At 34.5% G+C, this 20,831-nt stretch overlaps 2 long non-coding RNA genes across 2 annotated transcripts; one reads left to right on the top strand and one right to left on the bottom strand.

The window, feature by feature from the left end:
* Window positions 1-430: 430 nt before the first annotated feature.
* On the top strand, window positions 431-7,659 carry LOC138691129 (uncharacterized). Its single transcript, XR_011329755.1, has 2 exons — window positions 431-591; window positions 1,174-7,659. It is a non-coding gene; the product is annotated as an uncharacterized lncRNA (long non-coding RNA).
* Window positions 7,660-10,683: 3,024 nt separating this feature from the next.
* Window positions 10,684-19,459, bottom strand: LOC138691134 (uncharacterized). The gene is made up of 2 exons (XR_011329756.1): window positions 19,025-19,459; window positions 10,684-12,002 (listed from the first exon to the last, which is right to left on the bottom strand). It is a non-coding gene; the product is annotated as an uncharacterized lncRNA (long non-coding RNA).
* Between the last annotated feature and the right edge of the window lie 1,372 nt (window positions 19,460-20,831).

Below are 20,831 nucleotides of genomic sequence, written 5' to 3'. Positions count from 1 at the left end.
CAAAACAAATAGGACATGTAGGATTTCAGTAATAACTAAATTATTATGTAAAATCTGACACAAGACGTGTATTTGCCGAAAGACACAGAACAATTACTTTTCTTTTTCAGCTCACCAAAGAAGATGAACAATTGAGGTAAAATATTCTTCTCTATTATATAATGACAAGTTTATTAATTTATTTTTAATTTCTATAGTACCTAGTTATGCGCTGAAGTATTTGTATTGAACTCTTTAATAGTTTGTTTGTACATACAATAAGCATCTTAAAAATATACAAAGATGGTACAGTTAATTATATTGGCAAAATTCGTAGCGAAAGAGGAAAATTTACAATAATTTTATTCATGATATTCATATTCATCACTGCAGGCAGCGATATTCATAATGTGCGCTTTCTGACGTCACATGGTGGTCCGTCGATGGTTGGTTGTCTGCCATTACGTTCGTACATTGTTTTTAAAGGTGTTGGATTTGTCGTGTGAAGTGAAGTCGCATTTGGGCTTTTATAATTTTAATACTAACATTTGGAGCACATTATGAAATGTTAAATATTTTTATGTTGTATAAGCGAATTTGAATTAACAGAAGGTATTCTATGTGGAAAATGTTTACATTTGTAAAATAGCCTTTAAATGCTAATCACATAACCTATTAGTTTGTTCATTTGACATTCATAATTAAGAAGGAATTGCGTGTATGTGAGTAACTTAAATAATTTATTGAAGTAATTTTTATTGTGTACATTCAGAAAAAAAAGGGTACTAAGATTTCGATATTCAATTTACTTAATATTAACATAAATTGCAATAACTTATAAGCTATAATTAAATGTAGGGCCTACGTATTCATGTTGTAACTAAATATGTAATTAGAATCATATTAGCACAAATGTGAGGAACTTGCGTCTTAATTCCTACTTGTTATTTCTGTATATTTCAATACACGTTGGCTTGAGTATTGTTTTGTAATATTGTAGACTTAATCAGCATTGTGGATTTTTAACTACAACACATTATAGGCTAGTGTGAATTTAGGCTTTATGTGGTCTGTGATTTAGGCACTAGGCCTATATTTTTATACCTATAATTCCTGTAACTAGTTAAACGAGAGACCAGAACCCTTTACCATCGCCGGTTTTTTTAAATACGTTATTACAATGTTTTATTGCAGGTGGGAACAAAAGGAATTACAATTCTGTGATTCCGGTATTATGTTGATATGTTTACATCATGCCATATGTCGTTGTGAGAGGAAATCTTGGGATGGCAAATACGAAGGTGTATGGTCTATCACTGCACGAAGCGGAGCAAATCAGTGGAAGACTTCGGCCAGGTCCCAAGAATACCAACAAAGATGAACTTACTTACTACAATTCTGCAATTTATGTAATGAATCAGTTGGAGTATTTTTTCGGTTATCGTGTAATAACATGTGCTAGCCAAGGAGATTCTGGTCAACCAATATGGACCATGACAAGACCATATTAACATCTAATTTAGAAGGATGGAATATATTTCACAGTAATGGTTTGTCATTAATTTGTGCTCGACGTTTATAGTGTAATGTCTTATTTCTAATGAGGTGGAAATACGTATAACATAAGATATTGTATTTTTAAGGTATTATATTTTAAGTCTTTAATACAGGGACGTCCTTTACAAACGCCATTGGCTGTCATGTATTACTGTACATTGCTCATCTGTTACAGTAGTTAATGAACCAACCGTTTCCTGGTAAATTGCAAACTATTTTTTCCCTCACGATTTAAGGGGAGAGGATGGTATTTTTTTTTCCTATTTGGTGTAAAATATTAATTTTTTGTATGTAGAGAGCTCATAACTGTGGCAACTCAACGAAATAAAACTATTCTGAAAAAAAAAAAAATTATTTGGGGACCCAAATTTGAAAAAAATATACCCAATGCAGGATTGTACTAAAACCGATATATCTAAACCATTTTTAAAGATAGATTCAAACAGTTTTTTGCAATATATTTGCAAAAACATGTTCTACAAACTGTCTGTAACAGAATTTTAATATTAGTCCCTACGTTTGTAAAATAAACAATTAAAATTTAATAACAATTTTCTGATTTCCTTTCTTGCAAACAAACGAACGTATTTTTAAAATGAAATCAATTCTGTGGTGTTCGGGTAAAGAGGTATAAGTAATTTTTTTGTCCAGGTGGAATTTTGTTCCCCAGATGAACACACAAGTTAAATTATACAAGTGAGTGTGCAAAAATCAAAGAATACTAGCAGTTGATGTGTTTTATTTGTGTAGAAAATTATTTGTAATAAGGGTTCAAAGTTTAATTTTCATTTATCTCCGAACTCATTTTATGACTTATCTCCCTTTTTCCCAAACACCACAGAATTAACAAAATTCTGTTATAGAGAAATGTTTCCTAATAGTCTATAGAATGTGTGTTCTAAATTTCATGCATGTATCTTTAATAGTTCAGAAATTATATCTATTTCTGTCTGGCAATGTAGTAAAAAAAATGAAGTTACTGGAAACTGATAAAAGCGGGCATGTGATTAAAAAATCCATAGTGCAAGAAGTTTAAAAATGACGTCTCAACAACCGATAAGGGCACAAATACCCACAAAATGTTATGCAGTGCATTCCACATATATCAAGGGGTATTTTAAAGAATTTTTTTTTTTTTTTTTTTTTTTTTTTTTTTTGAAAATTTAATTTACCGGAAACAACAATAAAAGTGGGCGAGTGATTTAAAAATCCATAATGCAGAAAGTTTAAAAATAGCGACTCAACATCCGATAAGGGCATAAATACCCACAAAATGTTATGCTATGCATTCCGCACATATCACAGAGTATTTTAAAGATTTTTTTTTTTTTTTTTTTTTAATTTACTCATTTACCATCCTCTCTCCTTAAAGTAAAAGATACATACCAACAAATAAATTCGCCATAGTATTCTGTTCTTCCAGATCTGTTGATGTTGCAGTCGAAGTTACATGTTTTGCTCGGGAACAGATTTTCTCAAGCTTATGTTGTTTGTAAAGAACTTTCCTGCATAAAATTGAGTAACTGTATTCCATTATAAGTAGTTTGTATTGTGATTTTTTTCATAATAATAACAAAAAGATCCCCTATGTTCCTTCAAATGCAATAATTTTCACTAGAATGAGGCCAGCCAGAATTGATCCCTGATAGTAGAAAAGAGTGTTGCCAAATATTTATAGTACATGGTGGTATGTTTATGATACAAATTTAAGTATCCTTGTTCAACAGCTGTAGGTAATCTTACATAAAAAGTAAACTTTCATACCAAATTTAGAAACATCACTAATAAAGATGATGATAATCGTCCATCCATGTAGTCTATTACTGTCTCATTCCATCTCAGCCAGACGTCCTGTAAATCTCTGCTTCTCCTCTCCTATCGCAGGATTATCTTAAGGAATTTCCTTCCATCCATTTTGTTGACATCCTCTCTCCGTTCTTGTCTTGATTTACCAGAGTACCTACTCTAATATCAGCTGTATCCACAGTTCTTCCATGATATCTGGGTTTCGTGGATGATTGCATTTTATGCAAGCAGCCTAATGTCATGTCTTCTGCAGTAATTCTAGAGGCATTTCTTTTTTTCTGATGGTCCATGCTTCACTTCCGTAACCTAAGATGGAGCTAAAGTTTTATAAATGTTTACCCAAATGTATTTGTGTTCAAGATGATCTGTACTTGAATTTATAGTATCCTTAATTTTTTTATAAATCATATCATTTTGTTAGACTTTTTTTATAATTTATGTGCGAAAGGGAATAATAATAATAATAATAATAATAATAATAATAATAATAATAATAATACTATTCATATAAAATAAACATCACTTTGTCATAATGTTTAAAAAGTCAAGTCAAGTTTACTGCAGTTTTTGATCAGAACATTTTCTGAAGTTTGAAGTAGTTTCTTGAACTGAGTGCAGGGCAGGCTTCAGTTTTACAGGAGGATCTGTCTTTCTCTGTGAATTAAGGGCTACCTGCTAAGCTATTCGATGGATTTATTCTAATCAAAAACCATTTTGTCTAATTTTCTCTCTGTTAACACTAGTAGGACGGCATAAGTCAAGTAGGACTCAAAGCATGGCAATGAGTCAAAATGACTCAAGTGTTTAAGTTGAATGTTGAAAGCTTCTTGATCCAAAAATGAATTTGCCTTTTATGTTACAATTATAAATTACTGATTTCGATGGTGATATTTATGATGATAGTAATAATAATAATAATAATAATAATAGTAATAAAAATACATCATTCACACATTAATGTTTTAATGTTTATTAATTTTTAATATAATGTTGAAATTTAATGTTCTTAAAAACATCTGAATTTTAGAAGTATTGTAAATTAGATTATACATTATTGCCAAAAATTTTATATTTTTTATTCTGATGTCAGGAAATAGTCAAAACTTAATCCCAAATTGTTCTGATTTTTCAGCTATATATTGAAGAAACCTGCACCTGCACTTCGTAGAGTACAATTTTTTTATCACAAGTAACACAAATGAATAGGAATTATATAGAATGGACATTGAGCGAATTTTCCTGTTTTGTTTTTCTGTGCGCCGGCATTTAGTTCCACTCTCAACCGATAGAGGTTTGTGTAATAGCACACGCTAAGAGTCACTCAATAATAATTCAATATAAGAGTTGAGACACAGGATCCAAACATCGCCTTCCTTGCTACATAATTCAATAATTGCTTTGCTTCAAATAAATTCAAGTTAACAGCTTTTCCTTATTTCTCAGTGATAAACTAGTTGTAATAATAATTATGCAAATCTGGCTTTTAGGTAGTAGCTGCCTGTAAAGCAGGTTTGAATACTTTCAAGGAAAAATTGTTCCGGGGCCAGGTATCGATCCTGAGACCCTTCACTTAGCACATGAATGCTCTACCGACTGAGCTACCCCAAGAACTACACGATACCGTCACAATTCTTCCTTTATATCCACACAACTCAAATGGGCTGACAAGACGCCAGAACCCAACTTTGAGTGCACACAAATGTAATAATAATTGTTTATGTTTTATATATAATAAATTATATTATAACATTGTGTATCAAATTCATTTAATATTTGTATACAATATATAAGCATATGGTTTTACTTCTCATAGGAGTTTTGTTTTTCCATTGTCAGCACTATCAAATCATTACATATGAAGAGTCCACTGCAAGAATGATGGATGTCACTTTCTTGTCGAAAATGAACCAAGACTGTCAATGGATAGCTTAAGACATATAGAATGTACATAGAGAGTTATATGGCATTAACACTGATAGTCATTGTCCAGTAATGATCGGAAAATCTCAGTTAAGCTTTGAGCGCTAAGCATTTCAAACTTTCAATTTGCTTCTCCTGCAAAATGTATTCCAAATGACATCCATCATTCTTGCAGTGGACTCTTCATATTTTAATTGTTGATGGGGTCAACGTCTCAACTCTCATTATAAAGGAACTCTAGAGTCTACACATTACAGATAATAACGGAGTTATTTTATTTGAGTACATAATGTACCTAGATGTATTTATTGTATGTGTTATATTTCTGCTGTGTCGACTGCTAGCTGGTGTGATGTCAGCGCCAACTCTAGGGAGAAAGCAGAATCTCATGCTCAAGCTGGTTTGAAGGTCATTGAAATCAGTCCTGCTACATCAAAGGCTCTGACACAGAGTGTTCATACTTGTAATTCCCTATGCGCTAGTAACACTTTCTGGAAGATTACAACATTGTAGGCATATAGAATTCTTTATTAATGTCCCATATGGAAAACGCCAGAGCAAACTTATCAGTTCCCAATTTCTGATTTCTCTGTGATCGTATGTCAAACCTTCAATACTTCATTATTTATAACATTCTGTCTCTCGACCTTGGAAGCACACCATACCTTAGATGAATGGTGACCAACTTGTGCTTTTCATGCAAGAACATTCTTCGCTGCACATGATCAGTATGCAAGAACAGATCGTCTCAGCCAACGTCGCTCTCTTTTGTTCGTGAGTACACATAGTACTTCATAAGAGCAGCTCAGTTGGTCACCACTGCCTTAGACCAACCAATTTTTAGAGTCATTTTGCCAAGACAGAGCATCCCTTTCATGTAAAGCAGAGCAAAAAATTTGGAAATTTCATCTTTTGAAACTGTGAAGTCTGTGTAGAAACTATCAATATGAGCGCAATAAGGTAATAGGATGCAGTGCATCCAGAGTGTCCTAAATATAAATGAGTAAAAAACTGTAGTTTTGTTGATTCTTATCTAAGTTTCCATAGTTCTATAACTAAGGCTAGGATTTTGATGAAATTGCATCTTTTTTCTAGTAAGCCAGAAACATAGCTGCTTTGGTATTTATATGTTATGTGATAAACTAGGAGTGCTATTCATAGACATTTCGCAGCACACGCTACGAGCGTACTAAGCTAACCCCAGCTATCCACTGGTTACTAGTACAGAATTCAAATCATATCCTATCGCTAACACTGGTTTATGAATTCGAAAAACGCTGATCCTCCACCGGAAGCCCACGCTAAAAATGTCTATGAATACAGTCCTTCGTGTTTTAAGACATACTTGTTAGGGCATTTTTTTTTTGCATTTTTTGCGTATTTCAACTCATAAGACCGTTTTTTTATTTTATTTGGTCATTATTTAGAAATTTTCATTTAATTTTGGCCATAAATCCCCATTATTAATGTAAAATAATGTTTACTTCCTTTGATATTTTCTTTACATATTTTGTCCATTAATACCCATTATTTTGTATAATATTTTAATCGTTGTTCCACACAAATATAGTCATTTTAACGTAGTACACCCCATGTAATGGATCAGTCCAACCACCCCTTCACTATAGACTCCTCTATACTTGCTAATTCCAGATAAGAGTGGCCTTATGGTGGACTACATGGAAACTACATCAGGTAAAATAATTAATTAAAGTGTACTACTTAGAAAAAAATATGTAAAATTTAAATAAACTGAAATGTTGGTACTAGAATTTAATTTAATTACTAATCTAAATTTTAAGTAGTACAAAACCTCTTTTCCTACTAAGCCAATTATGTGAGATCAATTTTTAGGGCATTTTAAGAGCATTTTTGAAAGATTTTTAGGTCATAAATGCATTGTTTTTAGGACATTTTTTCACGATTTATAGGTCATCAAAATCCTAGCCCTATCTATAACCATATTCGGCAGATAAAGGTAAAGATGTCCTCGTCATATACTGAGGCTTGCAGGAGTCAAGGAGGTATAGCTGTCATGTTTTCTTTACTACAGCAATAAAAATGAGCAATATGTGGTCTGCCGATGGCTTAATAAATGATTTGTATAACATTTTGTAGTAGTAGTGGTTTCACATATGTCCATGGTATTTATAATTTTTGTATTGAGAATTAATTGAACGGTTTTAAAGTAATGGCCGAATTGTGAAATTTGAGTTTGAAGAATATTTCTGTAGAATGATTATTGTATGAAAATTTCAAGTTTGTGGGAATTATAGTGCGTCTAGTTTATTTTGATATTTAAATGTATTATTAAAGTTAGTAATCCTGGATGTGATGCAATGTATTGTTTTGTATATTGGTATGTAATGGAAAGAAAATAGAGCTGGTGAATAATGACCATTTTTGTATATGAATTTATTAATTTTTCGTGTAGATATATCATTAGTAGAATGGCCACTGGATATCCTTCGAGATATTCTCATCAGGGTCGCCCATAGTGGGGACAGCACCACTCGAAAGTGGGTGGGGGGTGATATTTAGATCATTTTTAGGGAGAGAAAGACACAAAATATACACAAAACTTATTTTTTTTCTTTTTATATGAAAGAAGAATTCTGTTAAATCTCATATTATTGAAATAGTAATCATGTTTTCAACAAGTTTGAGGCTTTTCAACACTCTGGCGAAAACTGGTTCAGTATCAGTAAACTGAAGTTGATGAAGAATCACGTGCAAACACGTTTAGGTCAAGAAAAACTCTACAGTTTAACAATGCTATCCACTGAGTGTGAACTAGCTTCAAAGGTAAACTTTAATGAAGTCATAGAACAATTTGTATCTGCTAAAGTGAGATGATTCAAGATGCCGTCTGCTTCGAAATCTCAAACATTAGCAGGGTGTAAATTAAGATTTCTGATGAGGAGGGATAAAATCCTAGATAGAGAATACCATACATAAAATTATTATTATCCTCATTCGATATGGCTCAACACTCGGTTGCACTGAGTTGCTTGCTTGTCTTGCATCTTGATTATAATAATAATTATATTCCTGAGCAGGTCGGCCTGGTTGGCGGAGTTAGTATAGCGTTGGCCTTCTATGCCCGAGGTTGCAGGTTCGATCCCAGGCCACGTCGATGGCATTTAAGTGTGCTTAAATGCGACAGGCTCATGTCAGTAGATTTACTGGCATGTAAAAGAACTCCTGCGGGATAAAATTCTGGCACATCCGGCGACGCTGATATAACCTCAGCAGTTGCGAGCGTCGTTAAATAAAAGATAACATTTATTTTCCATTAGCAGACTTAAGATAAGATGTGTAGTTCCTAAGTTATTGATTGTTGTCATCTTGCTGGTGATGATAATACATCAATATTATTATCTTTGCTTTATACTTTATAAAATACATATACTTGTATTAAAACAATTATATTTTGTGAGGGTAGATAGAAGTTATCCCTGGCAGGAATGTTAATGTGATTTTATGAGAATTATATTCTGACTAAAGTAGGGTACTTCTCAAGAGCTTCTATAAATATGATGTTTCAGTTAGATTGTACAACAATGAATTAGGCTATATTAAACTAATTTAGTTATTTGCATCAAAATCCACAGTTAATTCCCGATTTACCACGAAAATCGTGTGTAGCTGCATTTAGATTGGCAACAGACCAGGACTGTTTGGCCAAGCATCTGCATAGAATTGGAATATATCAGTCCCCTAACTGCCCATTGTGCAACTCAAACCAAGAAATGGATTCGGAACACCTCAAAATCTGTGCTTCAGTGGCTGGCCATGATAATATCTTTGAAAAATATTGGAGTGCAAGAGGTCACATGACTTTGTCAAACGCCTGGCATTAGAAAATAACAACAACAACTAATTTAGTTATATCTCCATATTAATTTTTCTTAAATTTGCAAGCATTTTTAATATTTTCACTAAATTATGCTTCTTTGTTTTTAAAATTCCATATTAAATTTTTTTCTGATTGTAAGACTGATTATTATTAGACATGTTTATGAAGTTTTTTTTTATTTCTATTTCCCAAGTAATATTTCAGTTTCAGTAATAAAGAAGGTTGTGAGACATTGTAATAAAATTTCCTTAGCTTGTTGTTTCAGTATTGTATTCAAATTATAGAATTTCAACATTCATTAAAATATTGGTGAGGAGTGGGGAATACCCTCACATATGTTTGTGGGTGGGGCCCACAATTGAGGAGCGTTTTGCAAAAGTCGATAGATGCAGAAATTTTCGAAAGTGGTTTACATATGGATATTGTATGTTTTCTACCTCCGGAATCGTTCTATGAAATCAGATTTACCAAAAACTTCATTCATACCATATGTAGAGACTACCAAACCTTCCAGCATTTTTTCAAAACTCGATAGATCCTGTCACTTAGTGTAATTTCTGTAAAATCTTGATTTCTGCATCTATCGACTTTTGCAAAAACGCTCCTCAATTCCTATGAACAGGCCTGTTCTCATTTACCCTGCCATAATTCCATCGTTCCTCTCAAGTCATCATCATAATCATCGTCCATTTTGATGCGAAGCTTAGTGTGCTTAAAAATCATGACTTGAAATTGTTGAGGCTTTCTTACAAATGATGTCCTTATTAGAATAAAAGAACTTTTGCCTTCTTAGAGGAAGACATACATACAGCTTTGGACGCTATAAAATAAGTAAAATTCATTATGCGAATCTGGCTTCCTGGTTTAGCTTCCTATAAAGCTGATTTGAATAATATTAAAGGGAAAAATTGTTCTGGGACCGGATAGCGAACCCGGGACCTCTTTGGCTAAGCGCGCCAATGCTCTACCACTGAGTTATCCAGGAACAATGCACTGCTATTGTCCAGTTCTTTCCTTTATGTCCACATACCTCAAGTGAGTTGACAACCATCAAAGACCCAACATAGAGTGCATACCCTATACTACTGACTGTATGACTTTTTTAAATTGTGGTTTCATGTTATAACGCACATGGGCGGCATTAGTTCCCCCCTCCCCCCTCAGCAACCAAAGGTCCTTCTGTGAGAATGTACTTCCGGTTAGTTTTAATCATATGGCGCAGTTTAGTAAACTAGGAAACTTTATTTTCAAAGTTGATAATTTGGCAAATACCTATAGAACGAAACTTCAAGTTATTCTTTTAGTAAGAATCGAATGTATTTACATACAATTATTACATTTAATACAATATGTTCCTCATTTCTAATTATTAAGTATACCGTATGTTATAAAATAATATGATAGGGGAATCATAAGGTTCCTGATTTTTGGTGAAACGTTTGTGCTCTGGGTTGGCTATTATTGTGATATTTAGATTTTTAAGGACTGTGAATATGATTCACAGAAAAATAAATTTAATACAATTTATGTATTGTATTATTAATGATTATTTTCCCTTTACTTTGAAAATATACAAGGTTGTTTCCGAGCTCTGACAACGAATTTAAATGACTATGTGCATCAGGAGTCTGAACTGTGGCGCGAGGTGACAGACCAGTAATGAGTGATCTCATAGTCAGAGTGCGCGGCGACTCACAGCAGAAATTCCCAAGAAAATCGAGCCTTTTAGGAGGGGTACATAACAACCCTTTCCAATGCCAAGTACAGTTAAGTGAAAATAAAAGAAGCCTGAAATAAACGAGGTTTCCTTATTTCCAAGGAAGGCATCTTCTGTATACTTAATAAGATTGTCAAAGCTCGAATGTAATTAATTTGTATCATCTCGTGGGGTGCGGCGACTTGTGACGGGAGTGGATTTGCTTGCTTTCTCCACTCTGGAATTAATCCCATCAGAGCTTTGTCAGTCTTATTAGGTACACACGAGATGTCTTTCTTGGAAATAACAAAATCACATTTTTTGCAGGCTCCTATGATTTTCACGTAACTGTACTTGACACCGGAAAGGGTTGTTATGTACCTTCCCTAAAAGGCTCGGTTTTCTTGGGCATTGCTACTGTGATATACCGTGCACTCTGATTATGAAATCACTCACTACTGGTCTGTCACCTCTCGCCGCAATTCATCTGTAGATGTGATTCCTGACGCACATGACGTCATTCAAATTCGTTATCAGAGATCGGAAACAACGCTATATAATATATTATTTACAATGGATTATTGTTTCATATTAATCAGTTCGTTGGAGAGCCGTTAGTATGGATCTGTGGTAAGAGAAATAAATATAGGCTAAATCACGTCTTCTACGTTTGGCGAGAAGACTTTCCCTCTAGCTCTCTTTCAGTGTAAGAGTCTGATCCGTTGCTAAGCAAGTGACGTCAGAATAGTGTCACTTAACTCATTGCAGTTGCTAAGCAACTGATGTCAGATGTTGAAACTTCCGTAACATTTTATTTATTTTGCCCTCTAGCATAAACGTTTCACGTTAAAGGTAACAATAAATACACGACATTATAGAACGTAGTTTCCGCCGGCATTTGTGATGACTTGACAGCAGCCTAGAAGAGGGCGCATGGGCCCGCGCAGTGCCACCGGTTGGAGCACTCCTTCTTGGACTTGCACTTGATGTAGCCTCGATCCTGCGTCTTGCCCTTGGTGGTGTAGCACCACTCGTTGCGGTATTTAGTGGCAGAGCACCCCGACCAGCAGTAGCCCTTGTGGCACCCATATTCGTACTCCTGTTTGCGTTTAGCGAGCACTACGCTACATGCAGCTAGGATGAGCAATGTGAGCATCACGCAGCGAGGACTCATTGCATAGACCCCTGCAACAATGTAAGCAAAGAATGTACCGGCAATGGAATTGTGACGAATAAATACAATTTGCTGTAAGTATTTAATGAATGGAATGAAATAACCTATGAATAACAGTCAGTCCTCTAATAGTATCTAATAATAATAATAATAATAATAATAATAATAATAATAATAATAATAATAATAATAATTTATTTATTGATATTAATAATACAGTAGAGCATCGATTATCCGAATACCGATCAACCGAAACATCGGTTAACAGAAAGCGTTCCAGTCGGCAAATTCAAATTTGCGCGCACACCTTGTAGAAGTTCCGCTAGGTCTGTTTGCGAGACTTAGCGCAAAAAAATGAGTCTCAGCTCTGAAGCAAAAAAAAAAAGACTTCTTTTCCTAAACTGTAGGCCTACTTTAATGGCCATTTTGAACTTTTCAAACTAGGCTAGTCAGTTCTCTGTGTTATTTGTAAGACGTGTGATACGAATCAGTTTCTTTGTTTCATACTGCTCCTATGACACCAGTACAATTTATTTTCGTAAATGATCGGTTATCCGAACATACCCGTCCACAATTGTTTCGGATAATCGATACTCTACTGTAATAATAATAATAATAATAATAATAATAATAATAATAATAATAATAATAATAGTAATAATAATAATAATCTATATATATAATTTGAACTGGTAATGGAAATTACGGGAAAACGGCTGAACGGATTTTAATGAGTGACCCCTCATTTTCATGCCTGGCATCCAAAGTTTTTCGGAAAAGTAGTAGTTTTCAGTGAAATGTCAATTTTCCTACATAACTTTCCTATTTTCCAAAATCCATCTGTTGTCAGTTTTGAGAACTAATATTATTGAATCACGGCCGACTTGATTGAATTTCAGAACAAAACACACACTACAATAAACAATAGGCTATTACACGAAGGCCATGACCTGCAGGATTGCCGACATATTTAGAGCTCAATTCAATTTGTTATTAAAAACTGATTCTGCAGTGTATAATTTTCTGAGTACAGCTGTGTATTGGATATTCAAATCTACGAAACCTGAGGTGGTTTGATGACATTATTACCATTAGAAATTAAATATTATTATAGTTAATATCATAATGCGTCTATTTTTCATTAATTGTACATAATATTGATGCTATATTGATATGACATGAAAGTGAAACGTTTTGTGGTTATGTAAGTAAATGTAGAGAATATCTTAATTTAGATCTTCATTTCTATAATTTACTGAGTGACTGCTATATATAACTACAAAACTTACGTAAGATAATAATATTGTTATTAAAAATCAAATATTTTTATACTCATTAACCCAGTGGGGTTGGGTCTTTTTCATATACTTAATGGCGGTGTAGTGTATATAATGATATGTGTCATTGTCTTCAGTATTGGCTCGAGAGAGCGCAAAATTTACAGTTCCTAAGGAAAGATAAAATGGTATTACTTACTGATAAAATAAGAGGCCTAGAAAGTTTTGTAGCCTCCAGATCATTTCAGCAAGATCTCTTAGTAGGATAAAATGATTTTACGCTCTACATTTCAAGTTCTACATGCAGCAGCTATACGAAAATGCTATTGTTCGAAAGCTTAGCAAACCTGACATTTTTTTTAACTTTTGCCTACAATCCACAATGACCTGAAATAGCTACTGCTATCATCCTGACATTGATACTTGCGTTTTCGCATTGAAACTCAAAAGCTGAAGTTGGATAGGTTCAAGAAAAAGTATTGGCCTAAAAACATCCATTCAGAGGGAGTATGTTTCATTATTATGGAAGCAAATTACTATCAAAAAGACAAATATTCTTCATTGAAAATAAATCTGAAAAATTTTTATTTGAACGTCTAACGAACTTACGTAGTTTGCAGCAGCATTTGCTGCACAAGCCACTAGTAATAATAATAATAATAATAATAATAATAATAATAATAATAATAATAATAATAATAATAATAATAATAATTAGACCACAGAACTTCACGCAATTGCATGTTTTCATTGATTTGGCATATTGAAAAAGCAAAAGTAGATCTTTGCCGATCATGGTGTTTACATTCAAATCAAACCAACTTAATTTTGCAAAATGCATATTTCGAGGGTTTTGCCTTTTAAATGCATTTATATTTTTATTTTGCATATTTAAATGCATATATTAACACATTTACTTGTTTTGTCCGATTTATTATCTAGTTTCAAAATTTCTCTGCCATAAAAATAAGAATAATTTCCAAGGAATATAAAAATTATGTCAGAAATAAACCAACAGTTATTTATTACTGTTGAGGGCATGAAATTGCTGCGATGACAATGGACACTTGTCCCTAGTGTATAGTTGTGTCGTTTTCCACTTCAACATGAGGCTAGCTACTGCTCTGTGTACATACTAGCTGTGTAAGTGTAATTTTCCAGGATCCAGGAGGAAAACGCGTCGCCTAGATATTGTGAGTTTTATTAGTAACAACAATGTAATTTATTCGTCACAACAATAATTCCCTTCTACAATTCGCCTTAAACGCTCTCGTCAACAATTGGATTTTCACTCAACACAGTATTCGTTATAGCACTCCACCGACGACAATGACAATTTACTTGGACTATTACGCACAACAATGAACTGTTAATCTTAACTAATATTTACAAAGCACTATTTACAAATCAGAACTACCAGTTCTCAGTTCACAGTTCTTCTATCTCAGTCACTCGAGTTCACAGTATCTCGAACCACAGACCTTCAGAGACAGTTCACTGTACTCGAACTCGGGTCCCTCCAACTGCGGTCCACTGCACTCGAACTCAGGTCCCTCCAACTGCGGTCCACTGCACTCGAACTCAGGCCTTCGGATGCTGACGCAGATGCGGACGCACACTCGAGTCGAACTCCGGCACACAAGTCTGGCTTGCTTGCTCTGGCTTACTCACTGACTGAATAACTGAAAACTCTGCTCTAGTTCGCTGGCGCTTCCTCTTTTATAGCAAAATCATAGTTGCGAGAAATTTCTACAGGTGTGTAGAGAATTATCTCGATATCTCCACTTCGACGGACTTCTGGAATCGTTGGGAAGGTCGTTCCACATTCACTGCGTTAAGTAGCAGCTGCGCGCGCAGCGTCCCCTCGCGTGTAGGCCCCTTTCCCCTTTCCCCGTGAAGCCCGCGCGATATGCTCTCTCGCGGGACGCTGGTCGTGAGTTCGAATCTCACGTCGCTGTCACAATATCATTCAGACTTTTACTCTGGTTTCGTATAACCAAAATTGAATTATTTAAACATACTCGTATGCGACAATAAAGTCAGGTATTGAGGTCGTGGAACTGTTGCGAAGACAATGCTGCTAGTTCGCTCTGATTTCATAGAAACAAAACTGAATGTATTTAAACATCTGCGAGAATGAAGTGTCGTGGGGTGTAAATTTTCATTTCAAGCTCTACTTCTCTAGAGTATAGGGTACTTAGTACTGCAAATACATATGACTGAATAATGGCTACTGCTGATTCTAGAATTAATAATGCAATTTGGGTCATAATTAATAATCTTAATATTATATAATTTAGGAATGGGCGAAGAACCAATACGCGATTTAGCTGCTTACAAGTTTAACCATCGATATGCCGAAAGAAGAAAGTATCAGAATAAAATTTATTGAAGAAATGGGTTGCTGAAGACAAATGTTTTCTACTGATGGGAAAATCGTTTTCTGTGCAATATGGCTTCGTAAATTATTTTCTTTTATATCGTATTGTTAAACCTCTAAAACATATGTTTTCAATTTTTAGCGCATATTTCAACAGTTTTTACTGCATAGTTGCATGCATATTTTCAAGTTTTTTAGTGCATAAAGTTCCGTGGTATAATAATAATAATAATAATAATAATAATAATAATAATAATAATAATAATACAATCATAAAAATTATATATTGAAACAGAATACACTATTAAGAACTCTAGAAAAGAACTGTTTTTGAGCCATGGAAAATAAATTACCAATTAGTTGATTTACTGTATGTAAATATATGAGAATATCCCGTAAATGTTTCAGTAAAACCTCTATTAACCGAAATAAAGGGGGCTCAATTCATTACTGATATCCATGCTTTTCTCTGACAAAATAATAAACAATATTTAAGAAACGAAGAACACGGGAAAAATGTGATAAATCTAAAATTATTGATTTTCTATTTTAGATGCCATGTAATAGTTCAGGTAGTGCATATTCGTGTAGTTTAACTGTACAGAATAACAACCTCATTCATTAGTCCAAATAAATTTGAAGAATGATAACCCGAAGACAATAGACTATAATGGATCTTGAAACGTTCAACTTGCTCTCTTATAAAAACAATAAAACATGACTTATCAGATACCTAAAGATTAATTGTTTTGGTCCTACAGAATTATCTGTTACGGTTACCATTGGTTATTACTTAATGGAGAAAAATTCGCTCCTGCTCCGGGGATCGAACCCGGATCCCCAGTTCTACGCACTGGGCGCTCTAACTGCTGAGCTACGCCGAGGATCAGTCCACCAATGCCGGATCGAATCTTTCTCCTTTGGTATTTTCCCTTGGTGGCCTAATTCCATGTTCAACATAAATATGTTGACACATATATTAACCCAGATAAGACTGACGTCCTATATATAGGACACCGGACGTTTCACACAAATATGTTAATAACAATGACTATGACAGACTAAATATAATAAAAAAAATTGGAGGCAATTTATAACACATAAGGATTATGGTATCATGATTGCCGACTATGAAAATCTTACACAGCAATGTTAAAAAAAATAAAACGTTCCGTCCTATATATAGGACGTCAGTCTTATCTGGGTTAAGTCAACTGTCATCACACAAGGAGCATACTTATTTGAGTGTCTTGGTGGCCGGGACTCCACAGTAGGCCTATATATGCACTGTTGACGAATTATCTACGTAAAGATTAATTTTTTGGTCCCGGGCGCCGGAGCGAATTTTTCTCCATTATTAGACAATGGTAACCATAACAGATAATTCTATAAGAGATTGATAACGCTCTTATTACAGAACACCATTGATATTCCTTTCGATATTATGGGAGAATCGATAACTTACTAAATATCGGTTTCAGTATCGATACTAAGCATCGCTTAAAATGCAGTATCGCAACGTCCCTAACGATACCTATGTACTGTCTTTAACATTGCAGTGTATTTTATTTGATATTCCTGTACGTAAATAAGTTATATGCCCAACGTTCCCATAATTATTGTGCGGAAAACCCCAATCAATCATAGCCAGAATGAATAACTGTAATGGCAGACAGAGTAATTATCTCATGCCTCCATGTTAATATTAGAATCAAGTACCTAGATGCAGAAGCCGTTAGCGCTGTGAAATTGCAGTTCATTATTTTTCCTTGTGTTTAAATTTACCGGTATGTTTTATTATTAAGACAGATAGGTGTATAGGTATGTTATATTAAGCATATGCAGAATAGTCCGCATTCTGAATGTTTAGCAGTAGTTATTGTTATTAGATAAATCGTTGTAGTGTTCATAACTTTCAATATATTTTAGACTAGCCGTACCCGTGCGCTCCGCTGCACCTGTTAGAAATAAATATAAAGTAATTACATAATTAAAATAGGACGTTTGATCCAGAGAACATTCGTGTTTGATATAAGGATAAATCGTTTAATATGTTACTTAATTTAAATTGTATTTAAATAATTAAAATGCGATCATTTTGGTCCAGAAAGCACTCATTTGGTGCAATGACAATTCCTTTAACATGTTTCTTAATTGTTATTATATGCCACCATAGTTCAATGAACATTGACATCATTTAGATTTAATGTGTATACTTTATTTTACTTGCTATATGTTTCCATTGAATTATGGTAATAACTTAATTTTAACCCTTGTTTTCTACGTATTCAGTAAATGGCGCTTGGCCCACTATGGTTCTGAACCCTTCAAATAACTTAAATTATATTATATTATATTATATTATATTATATTATATTATATTATATTATATTATATTATATTATATTATATTATATTATATTATTATATCAGAAGTTACTGTAATAACATTATAGTATTATGTCCATCTAGAGAAACTACACTTTCTAATGGTGAAATAATAATTAATTATACAAATCGGTTAATTTAGCTTCCGATATTACTTCATACAAACACAGAAACATTCTCTGTAGGCCATCTTTCATAACTTTCGATTGTTGTTGTCCAAGGCCCCTTATAGACGAAGTCATTTGTTTTTTTATTTCGTTACACGGCCTTAGATGGCAGTTATTTTAATTTTAAAACTCATTTATCTCATTAAATATCAGTCATATCAAAATTTTTCAAAGAATAAAACTTGTCGCAAATGATTTTTAAAGAAACTTTTGTCATGTAACATTTTTCACAAAATCAATAATAAGCGAGATATTTCGATTTATTTAATTCAGGTCCCCTTATAACCCCCCTTTTAAATAATGTATTTTGAATTCCATATAGCCTAAAATCTAAGTTACAACGAACTTAATTTATATTCAAATTTTCATCGAAATCCGTTCAGCCATTATCGCGTGAAAAGGTAACAAACATACAGACAGACAGACAGACAGACAGACAGACATACAAACAAAAATTTCAAAAAAGCGATTTACGGTTTCAGGGTGGTTAATTATATATGTTAGGACCAATTATTTTTGGAAAATCGAAAATTACCAGAAAATTTTCGGCTACAGATATATTATTAGTATAGATTTTGAGGTACCTCTACATTAAACATAGAATGGAGCGAAACGAACCACGTTTAAAACGACAAAGGCAATCTTACATTTCTGTTTCCATGGTACCACGACTGATGTCGAAGCAAACCTTTCATATCAAAACGTCAAAAATTCTTTCCTTTCTACCTCGAACATAGGCATTACGCAACAAAATCTTTAAGCTAAATTAGGAACCCTCGATTTCTTTTATCTTTAATAGAGATGTAATGATTTGGACTCACCGAAATTTTGATAGAAATTTGCTTCCAAATATGGCTGCGTTCCGTTCGTTGAGTCTGTCTGGCAGCACTGTAGGTCCCTAGGTCTGATTTCCTTTTAAAGCCAGACATATCCTCTCGTAGGAACACCCGTCTCCTTCCGGTTAGGATGTGTCTTATTTCGGATGTGGTGTGGGATTTTCAATACCATCTTTTGCGGCCAACTTGTACGTGTACAGGAATAGAAACAAATTTGAATGCCATTCGGCAAGACATCCAGAGCTGTTTCTATCTCTTCACATTTTATTAACATTAAACAATGTGGTGGTTGATGGCATCTTCATTTTCCCTATGCAGTGTCTTAGGAATGAAGCGTACCTACTATACTTGTTTTTTTTTTTTTTTTTTTTTAAGATGGGACATGACAGGAGCGTTGCGATCGGAAAAACAACTGAACGTCACATACAGCGTATTCCGAATCTCACCGGTCCGGTGGCATCGATGACGTCACGTTGCAACGAAAATAAGGAACAAAACTGCTGGAAGAATCGATGCTGTCATGGCGACTGTGTAAGTGGTTATCTGTGCTACGCTAGCAAAATTTTGCGAAATTTCCGTACTGCCATCTCGTTCAAAGAAAAGAGAGCATAAACAACTTATTTCTTGAACCGGTAGTAATAACTGGTCCGTTGACATGTTCGCTCATAAGCCATTAACATATTGTTTTCACGTTGTGCTCATTACAAACAATACAGCAGAACACACCGCCATGACACAACAGTGCACGATGTCATTCGTCTGCTAATTCCCGCCCTATACAAGAACCAATCAGATTCACTGATGGAGACTGCCACCACCTCCACAAGTTGATGGCACCTGTGCGACACCGGTGGAGCATCAATGACGTCATCGGTGGAATTCGGAACACCGTGATGCCATCGGATTGCTCACCGGTGAGATTCGGAATACGCTCATAGCATGGTAGGCCTGTTGCCATGGTAACAACTGTTGAGTTGCCAAATTTCCGTTCGCACGTGGCGAGTGCTTAATATCTCTCTTGGCGACATTTATTTTGCACACAATGTTAGCATTGGTACGTTTCGTCTTTGATTCTCTGTCGATTTTTGTATTGTTTTCTTACCTTCGCGTCAATTGTCAATGAATTTTTTAACGTCAGCCATCTTAACGTCACTTGCTAGCTGTCATCAGCTGGCAGCATGGTAGTCCATATTGGCAACATGTCACTGTAGTTCCAAGCTCGGCCGCTTAACTGTCATGTCCCATCTTAAAAAAAAAAAACAAGTATAGCGACTATACTATATAACGTCTTTGATTAGAGATGAATAACGATCAATAGAGCAAAGCGCCCGCAAAGTCGAAAACCCGCACGACAATGTTGTATACGTCGCTTCGTTGACATACAGACTGCTTGTGAGTGTTTCGAGACGCCGAGATTGATCACTCCCGAAGTCCCGAGCGTCAAGTAGCCTTGAATCGCCACAGTTGTTTATACTTGACTGAACTTTTGTCTACTTTGGCAACTGTTATATACGAGGTCTGTCTAAAAAGTATCCGACCTTTAGCCAGAAAAAATATTTCAAATACCTGACGGGGTTGGGACCCTAATCCCCTTCAAAGTAGGCCCCTTGTGCTTGCACACACTTAGCCCACCGATCCTTCCACTGCCGGAAACACCTCTGGAAGTCTTCTTTTGGAATGGTGTTCAGCTCCGTCGTCGCATTCCGCATTATCTCTTCTCTACTCTCAAAATGGGATCCTTTCAGTGGTGTCTTCAATTTTGGAAACAACCAGAAGTCGCAAGGAGCCAGGT

Source organism: Periplaneta americana, chromosome 2 (assembly GCF_040183065.1).
Source record: "Periplaneta americana isolate PAMFEO1 chromosome 2, P.americana_PAMFEO1_priV1, whole genome shotgun sequence".
NCBI lineage: Eukaryota > Metazoa > Arthropoda > Insecta > Blattodea > Blattidae > Periplaneta > Periplaneta americana.
Note: the sequence above shows the minus strand (reverse complement) of the source record. Positions and strands in the feature narration are given on the sequence as shown.